Source organism: Aphelocoma coerulescens, chromosome 6 (assembly GCF_041296385.1).
Source record: "Aphelocoma coerulescens isolate FSJ_1873_10779 chromosome 6, UR_Acoe_1.0, whole genome shotgun sequence".
In the NCBI taxonomy this organism is placed as follows: Eukaryota; Metazoa; Chordata; class Aves; order Passeriformes; family Corvidae; genus Aphelocoma; species Aphelocoma coerulescens.
Genome location: NC_091020.1, coordinates 26727183 through 26743292, shown reverse-complemented (window position 1 = coordinate 26743292; position 16110 = coordinate 26727183). Strand labels below are relative to the sequence as shown.

The 16110-nt window shown below is 44.8% G+C and overlaps 1 protein-coding gene across 4 annotated transcripts in view; it reads right to left on the bottom strand.

Annotated features, from left to right (window-relative positions):
* Nucleotides 1–7654, bottom strand: part of ADD3 (adducin 3) — a 93757-nt gene extending 86103 nt beyond the window's left edge. For 2 of the 4 annotated variants that reach the window (XM_069019984.1, XM_069019988.1), the window contains exon 1: nt 7234–7319. The gene's annotated coding sequence lies outside the window, so the exon portion shown is untranslated. Of the gene's footprint in view, nt 1–5457; nt 5590–7233; nt 7320–7579 lie in introns of those variants that run through there. The other 2 variants (XM_069019985.1, XM_069019986.1) reach the window with 2 other exon arrangements.
* Between the last annotated feature and the right edge of the window lie 8456 nt (nt 7655–16110).

The following is a 16110-nucleotide window of genomic DNA, read 5'->3' as shown; positions in this document are numbered from 1 at the left end:
CACGTTAAAACGAGGGGCACTGCTCTTTAAAAACATCTAAGTTTAAGCAAACACACACAAAGAGCATAATGTATATGCAACAACCCTTTAAAGAGGAAGCAGTATTTCAGTTTTTCCCCAAGTTGTTGGCTCACAGGAAAACATCTGATGTAAAAAGGGAACCTACCCAATCTGCCCCTCTGCCACCTAAGGGCAAATTATCCAGGCACCTATTAAAAAAACCTCCTGATGCTTTACAGCTTAAGTGTCTTATATAGTTAAACTGAGTTGTCTTGAGTTCACATGCTTTATGTTATTTGATATGTTTTAACTAGGAAGCTACCTGGATTCATTTCAAGATTTTTTTTTTTTTGAACTAACCTGTTTTTGAGCACAGACTCTCTCATGCTAGCACTACACAGATGTATTCAATCTCTCTGCATGCTGCAAAAGTATTTAAACAAAGCTTGAAACAGAGTAAAAAAAGGAGTGGGGGATCCTGACTGCCAGACCACTTGGTTTGGTTTCTACTTTTGTATTGGGTTTATTTATTTATTTTGAAACACCATAAATTTCAATGTATTTGCAAACTCTTCTGCATTTTTGTTTTCTGCTCCATATCAGACCCATGATTTTGATCGGTTGATAAGGAACAAAACACACACCTAAAGAGGCCTTTGCTGGTTACAGACATACTTGGCTTTACAAAACATTGTACCAGCCATTACTAAAACATGTATCAAAAGTCCTTTTTTGTCTTCTTCAAATGCTCAGGATGAAATCTTTGCAATAACAATATTTATAAAAATTTGACTGAGAGATCTACTTTGGACAGTTTGTCTTCGAAGATGGAGTTTTTTGTTCCAAATCATGCACACACAGAGGTATCTGCCAAGCTCTCCAACTGTGTCACTCCAGTCCTTAAGCCATTTAACACATAACATGCACGTGTCCTTTGAATGCCAAGTCAGCTACGTGTCAAAGACAAATAGCTCGGCATAGCCAAGCCATTCCAGTCAGGACATCAGTAAGAAATCTCATCTGTATTCAGTATTATGCCCATCAATGGGAATAGGAAAAAAAATAAAAAGGAAAAAAATTAACACATACCCACAAATTCTTTTACAACCTCAGTAACTTTAGGAATAAGAAAATTACACAGACTTCGGCCTGAAAATACAGTTTGCCCTAAGGGAAAACGGCTTCTATTTAGTAAGTGAATTAAAGACCATGAACAGCTTTGCTTTCTGCCCTGATAGCTGGGTCCAAAAACATTTGGGTTACCAAAAGAGCTTTGCCTTTGCCTATATTTTTAGACATATTTAGGCATTTAAAGACAGCTGCAATTTAAAGCCAGAAACTGTCCCAATTAACTGTGAACACTATGAAGACAATTATCCTTTAACCAGGTATTTAGTGCAAAGCTTCACCTGCAATCAAGATCTGAAACAGGATGATGGGCTTGTTGTGGGCACTATCACAATTTAAACACGATAACAGAAATATCTATTGAACTAGGTATTCATTTATTATTGCAGTAATGCTCCTATCAGGAGGGCTAATGTTGCATAGGCTGATGTAGCATAGGAATGCCAGGTATTACTTTTATACACAGGTTCTTACACCCTAAATCTCAGCACTTTTACAGAAATTGTGGTAAATACAGCTGAAAACAATCATATAAAAACACTTGATCTGACCCTCCACAGGGTACATCTCGAAATGCAGTTTGTATGTTCCAAGAACAAAATTTTAGGTTAGGTTTTGGTGGTTTAGGATACACAGCAAATGTGGTATGTTGCTTGGTGTGTAGCGATAATTTAAATAATATTAAAAGGCAGCTTGCTTAAATTGTGTTTTACTCCTGTTTTAGCATTGACCAGGAGCCTGGAGAAATTGTTGTACAATTCATTAACACTCCTAAAATTGGTTGTGTATCTGAGTCAGGAAAACACAAAGGTACTTGTGAGGTCAGTACCTTCAAGTCATTGTATTCAATTCTAGACAGAGATGGATGCACTGCCTAGTATTGTCCACTGTTTCCGTCCCAAAATCCTATTTTCAATTTCACCTAATTTTTCATATGTTAGGCTCTAGCCTCTGCTAAGTGTCTGCTAGATCTGAAGCATCTGAGCCAAAACACTTCTCTCTTTCTGACATCAGGGCTCCTAAGTGTACTTTCCAATGCTGTAATTTAATTTTTAAATTGAGGATATTTTCTTTGGAAAGCACTACCCAGCTTTCAAATACTTGACTTTGTGGCCTTAGTGATGCTCTTTATAAATAGAGAGGTTTTTTGTATATACATCCATAAAAACTAAAACGTCACATGGGTTGTTAAGGAAATACTGGGATACTGGATTATATGAAATGACTTACATTAATACCAGCAATCTCTCTGAACCCAGCCAATTTATAATTTACATTGCTCTAGAAACTATTTATTTGAATCACGCAGACAACTTCAGTACCAAACTGCTCCCACAGCACTCTGCCAAGACTTCTAGAGCTGTCAAAAAAAAAAAAAAAAAAAAAGAGAAAGAAGCCAGTCTACATTTGTAGGGGGGATACAATATGTATTTCAAATTATATTTTTCCTTCCTTGTTTTGACTGCATTGAACAGTTAAGCAAGCTTTACCCATCAAGTAAGCTTTCCTATTTTGCACTCTATTTACCACCAGAAAGACACATACAGGTTGGGTGGTAAGCAACCTCCTTCCAGGACTGACATTTACTGTGCATTTGCAAACAGAATATGCAGGTCCACCTGGCCTCTAAACCATGTTGTTTTTAGTATAAGAGCAATGGATGATATGCAGAGTGACACTTGTTTTCTACAAGGAAAAAAAAAAAAAGTCAAACAAAATCAAAACAATGAAACCCCCATATAACACTTATAAATATGCATTATTTTTTAAAAAAAAAGCCTGAGATCAGTTATTACAGGTAGAGATGAAGACAACAGAGATTTTCAAAGCAATTCAATGAATCCTCTTAGTGTGGCCAGCACAGCACAGTTCAGCTCTTGGCTGAAGCGCTGCCAGTAACGCCAGGTACTCGTTCAAGGCAGCACAGCGACAACGGGAACAGCAGCAAACTGCTGTCAACTCCGTGCTGTTCAGGACTGCCACGTACTTCAGCTGGAGAAGTACCTTCAGGAGATTCCAACTGCACAAGGGAAAAGGGATTTACCAGCTGTTAGCTGCTGTGGGTCCAGAAAACATAACGTGAAATGCTACAAAGCAAGCCCGAGCTCTCACAACAGTCTGTTATTTAGGGATCTTCACCTCAGCCTGCTGACTCACATGAAAACTGCCTCCTGCTTCGATGTCACTTGGATTTTAACACATTGGACAATACAAGGCAAGAAAAGAGTTTCTTCCTAGCCAAGACCGCAACAGTTTAAGAGACGAGAACAATGAATGAGGCTATTAGAATATTTCCCTAATTAGCACTTTGTAATAGCTGATTGCATCCTTGTCAAGCAGAATTGACATTACTACCATAAGACACAAACTATGTTTAAGATGCTCCCAGAGTCCTAAATAAATAGATACCTGCATTACATTCACCAGACAGTAAAGATCCAGGGGGGAATAAAACACTGGGAGCTGCCACCCTCCCACTGAGGTCTGACGCTTTCAAGCCTTCTTCCACTATCCAACTTTCCAATGAATCTGTAGAAAATATCTTTTTAGTAGACAACATTTTCCAGTTTACTCTACAGTTTTGAACTGCCATTCCTCTGCCACCAGCCTAGATTAAGAGCATGACATAACTGAACATACTTTCTTATCTAACCAATTAATTAAAATTTGTTTCTCTTAACTAATAAACTGGATCACAAATTATCTGCAAAAAAGCCATGTACTTGCTAGGACATCTTTAAATGAAATCCCTCAAAATCCCATTTGTGATGATGTACAATGACACGTGTTATCCTGAATACAGAAAAGAAACAAAAGTTTTTTCCCCCATGTCAAGTGATTCAGAGTTAGTATAGAAGCAGAGTAGACTCTGTGGGCAAACAGAGCTAATACTAACACACAATGAGTAAGTTACTGCTTGTTCCCTAAGGGTCAAGTAGCTTTTATTCATCTTCATCTGCCAAAAAACACTACACAAAAGACAACTACCCACCAAGAATCCTACCAGAAGCCACACTACCATCTACCACCACCTCTCATATGGCAACAGGCATTTCAAAACATAGCTTGAAGAAAAGCCTGTGATGTAATGGGAATAATATAGATTGCATTCTTCCAAGTCAATACCAAAACAATGACCGACTTAGTTTTTGAAACAGCAGCACTATGAAAATGCAAAATTGATTTACAAGGGAAATAACAGCCAGAGGTTACTATGGCTGCTAAAGTTACAGGACATTTTTTAAAGAATTCATATCCAGTTTTAAAAAAAGCTAGCAAAGGCAATTTAATGCACCATCTCAAAGTGAAACAAGTTATTCTCCTAAATTAAATTTGTTTTTTTAAAGCATTATCATTCCAGCACCAACCAAAGCACAGCAAGGACAGCACTGCACTTTTAACTGGCAACAATGATTTTAACAAGGGAAAAACTAGTGGCCTTTTGCCTTCTTTCAGTTCAGTTCTTGATCCATAAAACATTCCCCTTACAAAAGGAAACAAACTAATGCTGGCCTTTCTTAAAAGTTTTCACTTCTCATCTCTTACATGTTAATTTCTCACGATTTTCACAGCAAGTAAGAGCCTTATGCCAGGTCATTTGGCCTGTAACAAGTGGAGCTGAACAAAAGCAGGCGTGCAATGTCACCTCTAACATCACATGCAACAGAGACTGTTCCAGCACAGTTACACCAAGCCCAGCTCGGTTCAGCCAGCCCTGTCCAACAGCTCATTTCATAACCAGCAAAGGGTCGACACAAGGGCTGCAGAGCACCTTGCTGGCCGAGGCAGTGGAACTGCCCCATTCCCCCAGATCGCTCCAGTCCAACCACCCTACAAGCAATGCAAAGCCTGGGGCATGAGAGGCTTCACCTGGATCTCCTCTTTGGGTTACATGATCGTGGTGTACATGACAGCCTGAAAGCACCACCCTAAAACCACCTTTCCCTTAAATGATGTCAGCTGCCTCAATCCTCAGGCAAGAGTCAAAGATAATGACTGATTTAACCAAGAGACCATTAAATCCCCAGATATCCTAAAGCATAGCAGCACTCCATCTATTGGTCAGGAATTAAGGATGTGCTTAATCATCATCATCACTGTGCACTAACCTCTATCATTAAACACTCAGCCCCTAAGCAGCCCACCCCTTCCTGCCTGAGACTTCACATTCTTCCAGCAAAAATTAAACTCAAGTAATAGTATCTTCTGGAAAACAATGAGAGTAACACTAGAAGCGTTAACATGACAACATCTAAAGTTAAAACTGGTATACTCTATTAGTCACACAATTATCATTTTGTTTCATTGAGAAATATATGCACTTCTTACTCAAAGCAGCATTGAGAAGCTTGTCTGGTAACAGCCAAAGAGCTCATGCCGTTCCCTGGGTTGACACTTTCTTTCCCTGCAAGTACTGGATGCCACCAAGGAGGTTTGTACAATTTGTTCACACGAAGTTTCCAGCCAGCAAGGCCACTTAAGTGACCGGGAAGGCAGTCCTGAGAACTCCCTGGTCCAAAGCAAACCCTGGCAGGGAGGCAAAAGGGAGTCTTTCACAGCAGAACTGCTGCCAGAGCAGACACGTGCAGAACCTGCCCCATCTTGCACTGCTCCCCCCAAAAGCTACCACCATCCCTTCCTAGCAGATCACATACAGCCATACATCTGCCACACCTGTGCTTTACTCCAGTCATCAGCAACTGGACCAGAAGGTAAGTGAGACAGCCTGAAGCTGCCCCAGGCACACCAAAACTCTCTTTGAAAGGCTGAGGTTACATTTGTCAGCTTCATTCCTCTGGTACCAAAGCTCATTTAAGCAGAAACTTCTTCCACACAATTCAGCAATTCCATACATTCATGCTTTTATAACCCTTGGCCATTTGTTTTTTGCCCAGATATTCACTGCCATTGATTCTATTTGTATTTTTAAACTTAACTCCTCCACATAGTGGCACCACGTAGATGAGACACAAACCTACACATTTGTCCTCCACTTGGTATCACATCCCTCCAGACACGAGTCCAGGACATGTGAACGAAAACCAGCAGATTCAGGCTCAACCTGCCTGTAACATAATGATGTTGAGAAGACAGAGGCTACCCACCTCCACAACCGGGTTGTTGCTTTTGAGGCATGCTCTTCCCTCCTTACAGAGCCAGTCCAAAGCTTCCCTGCCAAAATCACATCGCTCAGCCATGCAGACCCTGCCTGCCCTGAAGTCTGCAGCGAACACTGAGTGATAACTCCGCTCTCAATTCCTAAATAAGCTTTTTAATGCGAGATGAAAACTGACCAACACCGAGGAACAAACTCCCAAAAGGCCCCTCGTAAATCCTCATTTCTAGAGCCTAAAGTTCAAGGCGGCACTCTTGAATTTCCTCCTCGCTAAGACAAGCACAGAATGGAGATAATTCCAGACTGCGAACAGAGCAGGGGGCTGTGTGGCCACGGCGAGCCCGCAGCAGCGAGCGGCGCTGGGCTGATGCTGGTCACGCCGGTGGGTCCGCGCTGCCGTGACCGGAATGCGTGAGCCCGCACCGGGAAGCGCATTCCCGGGCTCTCCGCACCGGGATTCACGGCGAAGGTGGAGCTGCGCGCGACTACGAAACCCCCAAATAACGTAAATTTTAAGAAGTTTTCCGAGACGCATAAGGAGCCCGGAACCTTGCGGTGGAGCAAGAACAGACCGTAGTTACAACAATTACTCCCAAGGTTTTATTTGATCAGCGGAGTTTCGGAGCGGAGGCGCATTATTTAAAGCCCCGTCCTCCTCCTCAGCCCAGCGCCGAGGCAGAACGACAGCACTGCAGCATCTCCCCCGGCGGAGAGCTGGCGTAGACCCGCGGGCAAGTTCCCCCGTGGCCCCGCGGCGGCCGCGGTCCCCCCGCACCGCCCCATCCCGCCGCCGGCCGCGGCCCCGCTCTCCCCCCGCAGCCCCGGGGCGGCCGCGGCAGCGCGGGGAGCGCTCGGGGCCTCCGGCCGCCGCCGCCCCCCCTTCCCGACCGCGGCTCCGGGGCGGCCGCGGCCCCGCGTTCGGCGGGAAGGGAGAGCCCCCCGCTCCCTCGGCGTCCCCCTCGCGGTGCCCGCAGCCCGGGCAGCGTTACCTCAGCGGGCCCGCGCCTTTGTGCTGCAGTCCATCCCCGCGCCCGGCGGCGGGAGCGCCAGCACCACCGCGGGAGCGGGCGGGGAAAGGGGCGGCGCACTTTGTGGCAGGAAGGGACACCTGGGCTCCTCCTCCCGCGCCCGCCCGCCCGGTAGGATCACTATCTGGCAGCGCGAGGGGGCTCGCCCGCCGCCCTTCCCCAGCCGCCCCTCGGCCAAGTTGGAATTACGGCCGCCTTCCCTCGCCCTTCCGCGGCTTCCAACTTGGCCGAGGGGCGGCGGCACCGCCAGTGTCCTCCGCCCCGGTTGCCCTCCATTGTTGTCCCCCGCCCCGCGCCTCGGCTGTACCTGCAGTGCGGGGCTGGAGCATCGATCCCCGAGGGGCCATGACGCTGGAGAGGGACTCCTCGATGCCCAGCGCACAGCTGAGGCGGGATACAGGGAGCTGTATGCGGGGAAAATGAATAAAGAACCCACGCCCCCCAAACAAACAACAACAACAAAACCCTGGGCTGGAAGTGAAATTTTGAGAAATTTAAGCAGTTGTTGGGGCTGAAAGGCGGTAGACGGCTTCTCCAGATGGCTCGAGCTGCTCAGGAGAAAGCTCTTTTGCCGAGAGCAGCCCTGGCTATAAAAAGCTGCACAAAATGCTAAAGTCGTCTTGGCAAACACTGTCCTTTCTTTCTCTCTTTTTTTTCCTCCCTGTTTTTTGTTTTCTTGGCTTTCTGTAGTTGTTCCGCTTTGCTGCTGAAATCATCCCTGTCTTGGTTCCCCACCCAAAGTCACTTGGTTTGTCAGTTTCAGGGCTGGTTTGGTTACATCTGAGCGGCTCTCACCAGACGTTTGAAGTCACAGAAGCACTGGGTGATAGTTCTCCTTTTTATGGGAAAAAACCCTCTGTATTTTAATTATACTTTTAATTATTTCTAAGACGCAGAAGTCCTCAAGTCCAACAAGTCCTCACGATCTAGGCTAGGAGTGACTTACAAGCAGGATCAAGTAGAAACTTCTTAAAATATGCTTGAAAGGCTTAGAAAGTCCCCTTGAAATCAGCACTGCTGCTTACACACATTAGCTAACTCCGTGTAGGATCAGGGACAAAACCTTTTAATTCTGGATACTGCTTGCTTTTAAAGAGCCTCTCGAGGACTGTGGGCATGGGGAAAGCAGCAGGGCTGGAGCAAGGGCAGGATGAAGACACTGCATGCCAGGACCCCTTTCTGATGGAGCCACCAGAGAGGCTCCAGCCCGGCTGGCTGCTGCCACCACATCAGTGTAGGAGCTACAAGTCCATCACAAAAGGTGAACAAGAGCTCTTGGGAGCTGGAGAGGTCCTTGGAGAAAAAAGTGCCTGAAGCACCAAACTGGCCAGCCACGGCGTATTTGATTTGAATAGGGAGAGGATGCAGAACATGCTTTAACTTTGCAAATGTATACACAGCACTGAGATGGCTCTACCAGACCAGACCAGCGCCACAGGAACCTGCAGGTAATGGCCACTAATAAGGGGATGAGGTGGTACAGCATCTGTTATTTAACATAGGGCTTTTAACTATCTGTTAGTTGTGGCTGTTGGAAATTAAACTTTCCCTGGGCACAGCAAGAATATATAACTACATGTGGAGTGTGCTATGAAGGTTAAAGCAATTGGCTTTCTCCAATTTGCATATTTGTTCAATTTAACACTCATGCAATTAGTAGGGCCGTTCCATCCATGTTCATCCCCTCTTTTTTATTTCCTTTTGGAAAAAAATGGCAGCTGTATCATGTTTTAATAAACTTTGAACCGGAAAAGACCAAGAAATCTCAAACTAGGTGTGGTTTTGAAAGTCAGGGTGATACTGGAATGAGGTTGGTGGATCGGCACTTGCCTTGAACTCTGAGCTCTGGCCCAGACAACTGCTTAGCTATAGAGGGTGCTGGCACATGAGTGATTGAATAGGAACTGGCCACACACAGATTTCAGCTGGAAACCAGAAGAGAGTTGTTAACCATTAGAGCAATCAAATACCTTCTTTTCCAAGGAGGGTATTTGGAACGGAAAAATTTCACTGCTTTTTAGTTCTAGTTTATTAAAGTCATTATACAATGCATTGTCTGCAGCAGCAGGGGACAGACTTGATGTCTCAGGAGGTTGATTTGAGTGCTAAGGTGCTGTGTGACATTGATCACACACCCTTATATTTGAATTTCAGAGGCAACAGTTGCTTATCCCAGCAGATGCCTTTCCTGATTATTGTAGGGTGAGTTTTCTTCTCCTGGGCATGTAGATGAGTTTTAGTTTAGGCTTGAAAGGATTATGAAGCTGACAAGTACTCATGATTCAGGCTATAAATGGGTTACAAGCAGGATCAAGAAGAAACTTTCCTGCATGGAAGAGACTTGTCCTATTAGTGCTGGAGCTTTTGTTCCCTCCTTCGAAACAACTGGCAGGTGCTCCTGGAGAGTCAGTGGCCTGGGCCAGTTCTAGTTAGGCAGATCACTGTGCTGCAGCTCCTGCAGGTGATGCAGCAAATGGAGACCTCTGCTTGTGCTTCCTGTGGGCTCCTGTGGTGCCTGGGGGCTGCTCTGCAGACATCCTTTTGTGGAGTGGGACAGGTAACGCCTAGAGCAGGGAGGAGAGATGATAGGCAGGACTGTTCTTTTGGGGTTGGACTGTAGCTTAGCATTAAAAACCCCCACTTAAAAAGTGAAACCAAACCCATAGTAAGCTGCAACAACAGTTTTTGAAGAGTGGGTGCTCAGACATACACCCGGCTTTGTTACTCTCTCGGGACCTCACAGTGTTTCTCTCTGTCTGCCATGTCAAGGAAACCCTCTGTGTGTACATTTCTGGCTAAATACATGGGAAAAAAATACACACAAGAGATAAAGTGTTTCCTTTTCAGGGATCCAATGTGGCAGAAATTCTTTGCCACTCTTTGCCACTTTACATGGTACTGCAGCCTTTTCACCCTCGATAAAGCCACGTGTCTAATCAGTGGACCTAGTTGAGCTGCTCATTAGAAACTTGGCCAAACCACAAACATTTGTTTCCTTGCTTTATGCCAAACTCAGAGAAAGGAGGAGGGAGTGGCATGGAGCTCATGTTAATGAGTTCTTCATTCCCCACAGAGAGATAATCAGAGCACTGCTCAGAGATTCATCAAGTTTTTTTTATTAGCACTTTAATGACCTACATGTTTGGGGTTTTTTTGAGAAGTCACTTCAGCTAAGAGCTAGATAATTCTTCATTCAGCTGTGGTTTAGGAAGCAGCTCAGGGGACACACATGCCAAATTACTTTAGCTCTAGTTAAAAAAAAATATACGTACCATAAGGTTTCCTGGGTGCCTCCCTTTTCAATCAAGGGCATTATGTCCTCAATCTGTCTCTTCTGGGTCACATGGGGGGGGTTGGTTTCTTTTGTAATCTTTGCAGCTTCGTGAGCTGTACAGCAAAATGCCAAACACTGGCGATGCTGCATGCTCCCCACAGACAAAGGACTGTAACAACTCCCTGACCCTGGTCGCTCTGGGAGGCAGGCTCCCTTGGGAGTGATTAAAGGCATTTCCGGGGACCAGCGCAGGTCCCACACAACTCATCAGCTTCAGCGGGTGCATGAGGAACGAAGCTGCTAAATGCTCAGAGCTGGAAGCTCTTCCATGTTGCTGTAGGGTGAACCTCTAACCAAGGGATTCTCCAGTGCCTGCTGAGGAGTCTCTGGCCCTGCACATGTGGTGGGAACTCACTGCAACCATCTACACATTACAGCTAAGGCCAATGGCAATGAAAAGCTTTCACAGCCTTGGCAGAAGCTGCTCAGAAATTATCCAAAGTTTGCTATTTGCAGCTTTCCTCATGTAAGGAACTGCTTATGGTGGCAGTCAATAATGGCAGCTGCTCAGGAGTCCCTTTGGTTTGAAAGTGAAGAGCTGCTGGCCTTTTGCTGTCACTCAGGAGGGCCATCGGATGGAAAATGCTGTAAAATCTCTTCCCATGCCTCCCCCGCTCCCCAGTGGCCAGATTTCCTTCTGGTCTTCTGGAGAGAGCTGTGAGAATATATACATTAAAGACAGTCAAATACTGCAGGATAACCGGGGTTATGAGAGTATTATAACGGGATACGATTTACTTTTTCCTGAATCAAACCCCAAGTGTTTCCTGTCAGACCTCAGTACAATGGGATACAAATGTACAGTCCATTACATTCACATTTCCTCCAAACTGCTGTCTCTTTCCTTGAACACAGAGTACAGGAAAGGATGCTTTCTGCCCCCACTCATGTCTCTCAACTGACTTTATCTCATTTGAAAAGGGAGTTGAGACATTTAGCATGCACTGTCTTCAGTAGGTTGCCTCCCTTCTAATGCCTATTGCCTTAGGATGAGAGAGGTTGTAAACATGGAGGAATTCCTTTGATATCAAAGAGAGCTTCACTGGAGTAACATCAGCATGAATGAATGCAAAATGAGGTCCATGGGGAATAAAATGCTAAGCCTGGGGAAAAAAAAATCAAGATTCACAGCACTAGTCCAGAAGAATAGTAGCTCATACCACATAAGAACCCCATAGTTCTCATTTCCTCCTTATCCCTTCAGGACAGGAAAGAACATCCTGCTCTTCTAATATGAACAAAATAAAAGTTATTTTTGGAAGGAAAAGCTCATGTTCAGAGCACATTTTTAAAAAGACATCACTAAGCTGTGATTCTGATCATGCATTTGGAGCACAGCACGTCCTTTTGCATCAAGAAACCCACGTTTATTGGCTCAGCACCATCTACACTCAGGCAAAAGGTTTATGTTGGTTGAACAACAAGGTAGGGATTCTTTGTCAGCACATTAACGGTGACTTGAACCTAAAGTGCCATCTCTGACATGGGCGTGCTGTCACCAGACACACACCAGCTGGGAAGCCCTGTGCAGCTGCCTGGGGGAGAGGAGCGTGGAAGTATGGGAGTCTAAGATCATGAGCTGGTGGATATGAATGTTGATTCAGTAAGTCTGAAAAAGGATTTCTGTAACTATCCTGGAGTTCCACTTTCTTCTCCATTACCCCAAGACGAGTTTAACATAGGACAAAGCTAGAGCCACCCCCTGTCCTTAGTGGTGAGGCATCTTTGCATGCTGTGCTTGTTGTTCTATCTCAGAGCTCACAGAAGAGCAAGTAATTTCCTAGACAAATGTTTTGGAGTTCAGAGCATCAAGTCAAATTCGGAGCCGTTGCTTTTCACATTTCATGGATCGCTTGAAAGGACAGCATGACAATGAAATCAGCCTCAGATTTGTTAATATGCATAAAAAATATTAATTCATGAATAATGTCTTCTTTTGGATTTTAATAAGTAACTGTCACTCCCAAAGCTTCTTAGGAGGCAAGTAAGATAGAAGAATGTGTATTAGTGCAGTACCTAACAATACGGATAAACAAATTGTAGAGGAGTTAATAATTTACCAATTTGAGACTAGCAAACAGCTAATGTACTATAAAAAGAGTTCCACTTTCCCTTTAAAAACCATTCATAGAGTATAAGATTTTAGCTCCTCTCAGTGTCAAGGGCCCCAAATACCTAAGCAGACTCTTGGGAATGACCTCATCTGTAGTTTCTGAGTGTATTCCCAGGGATGCGTAATGCTAGGAACGGCTGGATTGAAAGCCGGGGCAGGAGCTCGCTGCCCCAGCACAGCAGGGCCCCCCAAATTGCAGCACGGGCCAGCAGTGCCTACAGAGAGCTCCTGGCACCCGCCTGCAGCATGCAAGAGTGTGCTCAGGGCAGCGTCCTTCTGTCACTGCAGCCATCGAGAGCAGGCTGAAAAAACCATCCAGAGATATTCCTATGAAGTCAGTGGATTACTCACATACTTAAAGCACTGATTTCCCTGGCGGGACAAATTGTGTTCCGTGGTTTTCATACGAAAGGATGTGAGATTGCTGCTGCTGACTGTCTCCATTTGTTCTCAGACAGGAAGTGGAGAAGGGCAGTGGGACCCATGATCAGGTCTGTGCAAACAGACGCTGGAAACTCAAAACAAATCAGTCACAGAGGTATGTGGACAGAGACAAGAGAAGAGAAAAACCTTTGCTTCTCTTTGCCCAGCAAATCCTGGTAATTCTTCAGAATGTGTACTAACCAGCTCCAAGTCTGTCTCTTACCCTGTCATGACTTACCTAAGTTGCAAAGTCTGTGGTTTTAACTGGGATATCTGAACTCTCTGGGACTCCACAGGGGAAAGATAAATGAATCTACACAGCCGACTTCAGTGTCACAGCCATTTTGCTGAGGGAGATAAGGAAATTGTGGAGGAGTAAAAGCACAAATTCCCTTTAAGAAGAATAATGTGTAATTCTACGTACCATCACTTACATACCAGAAAATAACACACAGATCCACTAAGTAGAGTTCCAAATGTGTGTGTTATACAGCAGAAGAAGCAGCTCAAACTACTGTGAAGAAAACAGACCTTGGATTATGTAAAGATAGATGGTGGAAACGTATCAAACGTCCAGGCTTTCCTAGACTTCACCAGAGTGAGAGACACATCAGTACAAATTGAGCCTCTGGCCTCCTGGAGCTCTGCAAATCATCAAAAAGGACATTAATGTCATTAGCAAAACCAACAAACGTGCCTATACTTATTACTTGTTTGTAATAAGATTTGGCTAGTGTATAATTAGCAGGCTGCAGAAGTCTTTTACGACCCCTGAGAACAATCTCTGCCATGCTGAGGCTCACCAGAAAATCCCCATTCTTTCCATGCAGTCACAACCTCCCCATCGGTTTCTACCCCATCAGATGGACTGACATAAGCATGTGCAACATGTCATATGAATCCATGTGAACTATATATATATATATTTATATACACATACACATGCATTGGCTTGGTTTGATTATTTATTCTACAAGGATAATCTTTGACCAGGAATGCATGTTTCCCAAGAGGCAATAACACTCTTCTGCCAAGCAGGACAGTGAGTTATCTTGTGTATTTGTGGTACATAGACAGAGGATTACCCATTAGCTGGCTTGAACACATCTCATTGTGAGTGGTTGATTGAGCTGGTTCTGTGCCCTTCTGCTGCTTTTTTCTCAGGGCTTAAGCATGGCTGTAGTGAGTTATTTAAACATGTGTCTAACTAGGGACATGCACAAGCCAAGGGAGGCTGGAATGGGACAAGTCATTGAGTAGCTGCTGAACTGGGGCCCTGATTTGGATCCCAGTGTCAGTTGGGTGACGGCAAATGGCACTGAACAAGGCTGCAATTCATGGCACCACTCTATAGAAAGCTAGGGGAACTTTAGTATTAGGTTTAGGCTTGTATGATGCTGGATGGGAAAATGGCACACAAATGTTCAGCTGACACTAAAGCAGATGAGAACAGCGGTGTTGGAGTTGGCCCTCTGTCAAGCCAAACTGCAGCTACAGATCCAGCATCCTGCCTGGCTTTCAGATAGGAAACCAGCTCCAGACCTTGCAGCTCTGCTGCGTTTTTCTACAACTGGGGGCTTCAAAGCTGTTGAACGTATACATGAGAACCGGCTGTTTCACTTCCTTTTCCAACACCAGAGGTGTAAAGAGGCCAGCACGCAGCCAAGAAATGGGGCCGTGAGTCAGCTGGGATTTTCTGAGCATCTGACTGATAGATACCCTTGCTTGCATCGAGCACTCCAGCTGCTGGGGCTGGCTGCTGCTGCTAGGGGCCAGCTCTCAGGTTCCTTTAGTGTTCTCTGTGCTGTGCTCTGAAGCTCAGCTCAATGATACAAATGCTTTGGGAAGCTGGCGTGGAGAGACTTGTTTTGTGATACACCCTCTGTCCCTTGCACCAGTGTTGTTCCCCCCATGCTTTGGGAAAACTGCTCTTGGTTTGCAAAAATGTGTAACTCAGATGTTGCCACTCTGCCTTGCAAGAGTGCTGGGACAGCAATGTGCTGGGACTATGGGAGTAGTTCCTCCCCATCTCATGGATGAACAATACAGTCCCTTCACTTGTGATATTGTTATCAGTGATTCAAAATGAGATAACAAAAATTCTTTCCATGCTGTGTAATGAGCTTCCTAGCAGAGAGATCCAGCTGCAGATAAGATACTCACGCTCTGGTGCTTTCAAGGATTATCAGTGTAATGTTGGATGCTAATGGAAAGATAGCACTGAGTGTTAAAAAAAACCCAAAACAACTGCTGTAATAAAATAAGACTGTAATTCTGTTGCTGCTACAAACTTGGTGTACAAACATGGGTAGATCTTCAGGAGAAAACATCAAATTTGCATGCCCATGTATGACAGTCCAAGTTTTCCAATGTCCTGATGGATGGTCTTTCCAATCCCATTGCAGCATTATGGCCATAATTCATAACTTTTCTTCTACCTGGGTATTCGTCTTCCCAACCCTTCACTAAAGTGTCCTGAGCCCCTGATTTCTCTAACTGGATCCAATGCTGTGCTTCTGTTTCGAAGCCTGCTAGCAGACACAGGCAGGGAACGCCAGCTAGCTTGACTTACAGAGTCCCTCTGCTTTCTGGGGAACTTTCATTTCTCTCAAACTGGTGGTTCAAGACTAATGAACTGCTGTGAATACTCTGCTTTATCAGAGGAAATAGTTGGAGGCTGAAGTCTTGGTCCCTAACAAGTCTTTGCGAAGATATTAACATGTCTTGCCAAGACCTAGTAATTCCCTCGCAGCCAATGTAGCATTCCTCAGAGGCCATAAGGCAAGACTCGAAAGGGGGATCATGTGGCTGGGTCCCAGCTGAATTAGCTACTCCAGAGAAACACCCTGAGTATGTGACTTCTTTGCAGACACAGATCTAAAGTAACAAACCCACCTGATTTTGGTGAATCCCTTCAACACATCTATTCTCAAGATATCTTATGTAAGAAAAATAAATTTTCAAAAAG